This window comes from Heloderma suspectum, chromosome 2 (assembly GCF_057233095.1).
Source record: "Heloderma suspectum isolate Gila_16-S chromosome 2, 16-S_ref, whole genome shotgun sequence".
In the NCBI taxonomy this organism is placed as follows: domain Eukaryota; kingdom Metazoa; phylum Chordata; class Lepidosauria; order Squamata; family Helodermatidae; genus Heloderma; species Heloderma suspectum.
This window is the reverse complement of record NC_139459.1, coordinates 340,223,222-340,230,093: the sequence shown is the minus strand read 5'-3', so window position 1 is coordinate 340,230,093 and position 6,872 is coordinate 340,223,222. Positions and strand designations below refer to the sequence as shown.

General features: G+C 44.0%; 1 non-coding gene across 1 annotated transcript; it reads left to right on the top strand.

Moving 5' to 3' along the window:
* The first annotated feature begins 1,819 nt into the window (after positions 1-1,819).
* Positions 1,820-1,928, top strand: TRNAL-CAA (transfer RNA leucine (anticodon CAA)). Its single transcript has 2 exons — positions 1,820-1,857; positions 1,883-1,928. It is a non-coding gene; the product is annotated as a tRNA-Leu (tRNA).
* The last annotated feature ends 4,944 nt before the right edge of the window (positions 1,929-6,872 follow it).

Here is a 6,872-nt window from a genome sequence, read left to right as displayed (position 1 = left end):
CCATACACTTTCGAATTACACCACAAATTGCTCCTGCTTCACTGACCTTATAGGTCTGCAGGTGAACAAAGAATTTATAACATATCCTAAAGACCAGCACTCCTGGGCATATCGAACAGAAATGGGTAGAAATGTCTTTATTTGAAAAGGTGCTTGCCCCATGAAAATCTGGGATACATTTGTGAAGGTCATTATTTTTAGGAAAAGGTTAATGTTTTTATGTAAACCTTATTGGAACATAGCACCGCTCTTTTGATGTAGTGTCTGAACTACAAGGCAGTTCTGTGTGTCTGTGCCTATGTGTATCTGTGTGTGTGTGTGTGTGTGCACTTGACATCTTGTGGCTGTTTGCAAATTAACAGACCCATTTTTATGCACCTTCTCAAATCAACAAATGTTTCTGTGATGTCTCTTTTGTGGTGAGATGTGGTGATTTTGAATACGATGTGCCTTGAGGGATGCTCCAGACTTTGCAGCACCAGCCTCAGCTTTTCAAAGAAATCAAGCCAGTTTCCTTTGGCGTGAACCTTATGTTACGGAAACAGTTGCATCTTGAATCACATAACAAATTGAAAGCTATCAGAGATTAGGCTGCAGCAGTTGCCATTACTGTGGAACACAACTGCCAAAAAATCTCCCTTAAAATTGAAGTCTCTTTTTTTTCTTTCCAGAAAAAAATCCATCAATCATCAATAGATATGCCATCTTATTTGCTAAAAAGCCATCAAGGCAATGTACAACAAATATGAGGTGATGTATCTGTACAAGTACAAATGTGTTTGTACAACAAGCCAACAAGGCAATTACCATCTTATTTGCTAAAAAGCCATCAGTGCGATGTCTTTTGATTGGTAGCCTAGGAGCGATGCATCTAGAACTGATGCATCTATAGAATGGAGAAGAATATGTTTGTTTTTGAAGGAACTCTTCCATTGTTTGCTTCTTTATCCCCGGCCTGTTTCTGTGTGAACTGAAAACCTTACACAGCTTTTCCTAACTACGGCTCCCCAGCTGTTGCTGGACTGCAACTCCCAGCATCCCTCACCAGCATGGCCAATGGTCAGTGATGATGGGAGATGTGGTCCATTAGAGCATAAGAAGACCTGTGCTAGGTTAGACCAAGGTCCATCTTGTCCAGCAGTCTGTTCACACAACAGCCAACCAGCTGCCCACGGGAAACCCACAAGCAGGACATGAGTGCAGCAGCACCCTCCAACAACATCTGAGGACCCAAGGTCTGGAAAGCCATTTGATAAAGTTCTGTGTAGTTATAATTGAAGTTGAAATCCTATGCAAATTTACCTAACAAGTCCCATTGAATTCAATGAGGCTCATTTCTGAATAAACATGCATAGCTTACTATTAAACTTTACATCTGGAAATTTACGTCTTTAATATCCTTATTAACTGAAATAACCTCAAAGCATCCTGTGTGAAACTCAAAAGGTCACATCCAGTTTTGAGAAGGTTTTGGTAAACAAAAACCGGTATTTGATTTGCGAACATTTACCACCACCCTCATCACGACGCTCTGCATTTTATTGGGGAAACAGCTGGTTTAAGAGCAGCTTCTGCATACTTTCGTCTCCCAGCTGGGCTGAGGGGTGGAGCGGGCGGAATGGAGCGGCTAGGGCAACTCGGGGGGTAGCCGGGGGTTGCCGCTTTGCAGAAAACGGCGGGCTTCTGTAATATGCGAGGAGATCGGCGCCTTGTGAGAAACGAAAGGGGGCCGCCTCCAAATCAAACGCGCGCGGGAGCTCAGGGAACGTATGTGCGCGTTAGCAGTTCGGGCAGAGCTGGAGAGCCGCGCTGCGTCAGTGTCAGGATGGCCGAGTGGTCTAAGGCGCCAGACTCAAGGCTCCACCTTTCCCTCTCCTGGGTGTTCTGGTCTCCGAATGGAGGCGTGGGTTCAAATCCCACTTCTGACACACTCTTTTGAAGCTTGCTCTCAGTTATCCCTCTGTAGTTACTGAATGTCCTTGCACTCTATAAACCCCGAAATCGCTCGGAGCTTAATTTATGTCATTTCCTCCGCAGCATTCTAGCGCTGAGGCGGCAACCCTATTGCGCTTTGCTGGGAGGAGTAAACCCCACTGGTCGCGCGCTGGGACTTACTTCCGTGTAAGCATGGCTGGGGTTTGCCCTGTAAAGCGAAGGATCCCAGTCTCCCCTTTCGCTGTTCATACGCCCAGCTCTGCTGCTGGTTTGTGTTTGGGGCGGGGGGGGGGGCGTTGTGCGGTGGGTCAGAGAAAAGGTGGGAGGAGGGGGTATCGTTAGAGCAAAAACGGCCTTCATTTCATTTTCACACCTGGAAGTATTGTATAACTTCCATATGTTACATTTGAGTTGACATATTTATTTTCCACTTCCAGGAAAAGCCACGTTGGCCTCACTGGGATATGCAGCGTGCATGCCGCATTTAACTTTTTTTTAAGGCCCCAAAAGAAGAAGCGGCGATCGCGTTAAGGAGTCGAGAGCAATAACCCCAAAGGAAACCAAGAAACAAAGCCACTTTCTTAGAGACGAGCTTTACGAGGCCAAGTTTCCTGCTAATAACTCGAATCCGTTAGCAAATGACCGCAACAAATGAACCCCGATCCCCATAATCTAGTGCACGCCTGTGTGACGCGGTTCGATTCCCGATCAGGGAAAGACGCCTATTCTATTTACTTTTTAAAATGTTTGAGCTGATGGACGGGGATCGTAGCGTGTGCTTTATATCTGGCAGTGAAATAGCTGCCGCCAGGAGCGCTTCCTCCATCCTTCAAGATCAGTTGCACAGCACTTGCTTGTGAGCTTCTGACTGGCCGCTGCAGGGCACAGTGAATTTGATGGTGTTTTGGTCTGATCCAAGGGAGCTCTTTTCTCGCGTTCTTCAAAATGGTGTGCTAGAAGGAAAGACATATTTATTCCTAGAAGCTCGTTTTTCTGGCTCGCTGTAAGAAAAACTGCTTGCCGTGACTGTTTTAGCTGTCTGACTTGTTTTAATGTTTGTATGTTAAAGATTTTATATTATATTATAAAATAAAATTATAAAAATATATGTTATAACAATATTATATTATGTTTTAATTAACTTGTACTGTGATGTACAGTGCAAGTAGATCACAGTGATGTACTGTGATGTATTTTAGTGAACGACCCAGAAAGCTTCAGCTATTGGGCAGTATAGACATGAAAATAAAAATAATAAGAATAAGAACAACATCTGGCTGAAGCATCTCTCTGAATTGTGGGTTTAGTTGCGGGAATTAGAGAATTTCTGGGGAAATCGGAGATCAGTTCTTTCCATTGTGAGTCATCCCAATGCTTTACACAAATGTGATGCTCTTGCATTGGACATTTTGAGATAAAGTTACTCAACTTCAACTAATACCAAGAGGAGGGGAGAGGTGGCAGTTTGAACATTGCACTGCATTGGAAATACATCAGTATCACTTAATGCAAAGTGAGATGTTTCTATAAACGCATAAGAGCAAAAGAAGTGCCATGCTGGATCAGACCACAGGTCCATCTAGTCCAGCATTCTGTTCACACACAAGCAGGACCTGAATACAACAGCGCCCTTCCACCCATGTTCCCCAGCAACTAGTGTACAGAGGCATACTGCCTCAGATACAGGAGGTACCATACAGGCATCAGGACTAGTAGCCATTGATAGCCTTCTCCTTCAGGAATTTATCCAACCCCCTTTTAAAGCCATCCAAATTGGTGGCCATGACTACATCTTGTGGTAGTGAATTCCATAGTTTAACTACCTGCTGTGTGAAGAAGTATTTTATCTGTCCTGAGTCTCCCACCATTCAGCTTCATGGGATGACTTCTAGTATTATGAGAGAGGGAGAAAAATGTCTCCCTATCCACTTTCTCCATGCCATGCATAATTTTGTACACCTCTGTCATGTCTCCCTTTATCACCCTTTTTCTAAGCTAAACAAATCCAGATGCAGATGAGCATCCTTCATGATTGTTACAGACCCAGTAACATTTGAGTAGTTCCAAGTAGCATTTCCTGCTTAGCCTAGCATTCAGGCAGCAGACATTTCAATCTTAGGCATGTTTAGTCAAAAGTAAGACTCTTTGCTCAATGGGGCTTACTTCCAGGTATGCGTGCATAGGTTTGCAGCCCCCCCCCCTTTCCCCCTATTCTTGGGTTTTCATCTGCAATACCTGCTTCATACATTCTTTTGGTTATTACGAGAACTTTTTACCATCTCTACCACACTGGGCTCCTCTTTCTCTCTTTTGGGATCAGACAGTAAACCTGAACGGAACTACTTGCATCAAAATTCTTTTGCTCAATTTCCTACCGAACCTATTGTGTGTGTGTGTGTGTGTGTACCTCAAACTCCAAACAATGAACAGAAATAGCAACACAAGTCATCATGTACTGAGGGGGTGCAGAGGGAGGGAATTAGTACATAGGAACAGAAGAAGAGCCCTGCTGGATCAGACCCAGGGCCCATCTAGTCCAGCATTCTGTTCACACAGTGGCCAACCAGCTGTAGACAGGAGACCCATACACAGGACATGAGTGCAACAGCACCCAGAGGTAATTCTGCCTCTGAAATATTTGCCTGGTTGGCAGACAAGGGAAATCTGTATAGCAGGGGTGGGGAACCTGTGGTCCTCCAGATCTTGTTGAACTCCAACCCCATCAGCCCCAACCAGCATGGTTATTGGTCAGAGATTATGAGTGTTGTACTCCAACAACATCTGGAGGACCACAGGTTCCCCGCCCCTCCTATACAGCTTAAGATCCACCAATACACCTTGATACTTTTTCCTAGTGTGGTAATTTTGTTGTTGTCGAAGCAACACCCCTTTCTTCTCACACCACAAAAGAAATGCTTGTTCCTTTCATTTTCCCCACTCCCTTTCTCCCACTCAGAGCAGAAGGTCAGGAGATTTGTTTTTACCAGGTCCGCCTTTCATCAACTGTCTTTCAGAAGGAAGGCGAATAGAACCATGAGATTCTATTTATGATGACAAGGGCCATTATTCATATACACTCATTCACCCCGCTCCTACTCTTGTCTTGCACCATATTAAACAAAAATTGGCTAAGGGGGGTAGGGTGGAGGTGGAGAGTGACTCTCAAAACAAGAGTCCTGCTGGATCAGACAACAAAGGCACATCCGCTCCAGACCGTGTTTCCCACAGACAGATGCCTCTGGGAAGCCCACAAGAAGTGATATGACAGCATTTCCAACCAGCCTCCTTCATGGTCGCTGCATCCAGCTGCCTGTTGTTTCCTCTGTTTAATGCTTATGCTTACTTAAAAGGTCCCTGGTACTAGTGACATCTTCATTAGATTACTCCACTTCAGCATTTCATGCTTTATGTAGGTTTCCAAATACAGGACTTACTCCTGTGCTGATGGTGCAAGAAAAAGCCGCTGAGTACACGCTTTGCATGCAAAGGTCTCTGATGCAATCCGTGACATATCAAAGTACGGCTGGGACAGACTCTGATCTGAATCTCTGGACAGCTGTTGCCAGTCAGCGTTCTGAGCAAGATTTATTGATATAATGAGGCAGCTTCCTAATCCTACGCATCATTTTTCAAACATGTCCCACTGCATTCCATGAGGCATATGCCAAGGTAAGGGCATATAGGCTTGCAATCATAGAAATACATTGCAATTGCTTACCTTTCAAAGAAACAGAAATATTTTATTATTTATTCTCTCAGAGACCATTTGGCAACTGTCAGATGTCCATTTACAGGCCCTTTAAAGAAAATCAACACAATTAATACATACGGGGTTGGATCCAACGGTGTTAGTCTCAAAGAAATGTTGAATTATGACAGGATTTTATTTCCTGTCTCCTAGAATTTGACGTGGGCTAGGAGATATGACTGTTTTGACACAAGTTGCTGAGTTTATATACAAATATATTATTTACTCATACAACTGGTTAGAGTGAAATAAAGTACTTTTTGTTATAAGATTCATTCACACACACCATTCATATTTAATGCAGAAATAGAAAAGAAAGGGTTTGTCTTACAATGATTCTGCTGGCAGAGGCTCTGTTCCTTCTCCCAGTAAAAAGGAACAATTCTTTTGGAGTCAGGATAGAAGGCAGGAACCTTGCCCATCAGTAAACCTTTCATACCCATAAGTCCTATGCCAACCCTTTATCTAATTCCATATAAACATAAGGAACATTAAGGAACATAAGAAGAGCCATGCCGGATCAGACCCAGGGTCCATCTAGTCCAGCACTCTGTTCACACAGTGGCCAACCAGCTGACGACCAGGAACCCACAAGCAGGACACAAGTGCAACAGCACCCTCCCACCTGTGTTCCTCAGCAACTGGTGTACATAGGCTCACTGCCTCTGGTTCTGGAGGTAGCACATAGCCATCAGGACTAGTAGCCATTGATAGCCTTTTCCTCCAGGAATTTGTCCAACTCCCTTTTAAAGCCATCCAAATTGGTGTTGATCACTACATCCTGCGGTAGCGAATTCCATAGTTTAACAATGTGCTGCATGAAGTACTTCCTTTTATCTGTCCTGAATCTCCCACCAATCAGCTTCATAGGATGACCCCGGGTTCTCAGGTTTTGAGAGAGTGAGAAAAATGTCTCCCTATCCACATTCTCCACACCATGCATAATTCTGTAGACCTCTATCATGTCTCATTTTACCCTCCTTTTTTCCAGGCTAAACAATCCCAGCTGTTGTAACCTTCTGTCATAGGGGAGATGCTCCAGCCCCTTGATCATTTTAGTTGCCCCTTTCTGAACTTTTTCCAGCTCTACAACATCTTTTTTTAGGTGTGATGACCAGAACTGGACACAGTATTCCAAGTGTGGCCACATCATAGATTTGTACAGGGGCAGTATAATATTGGCAGTATT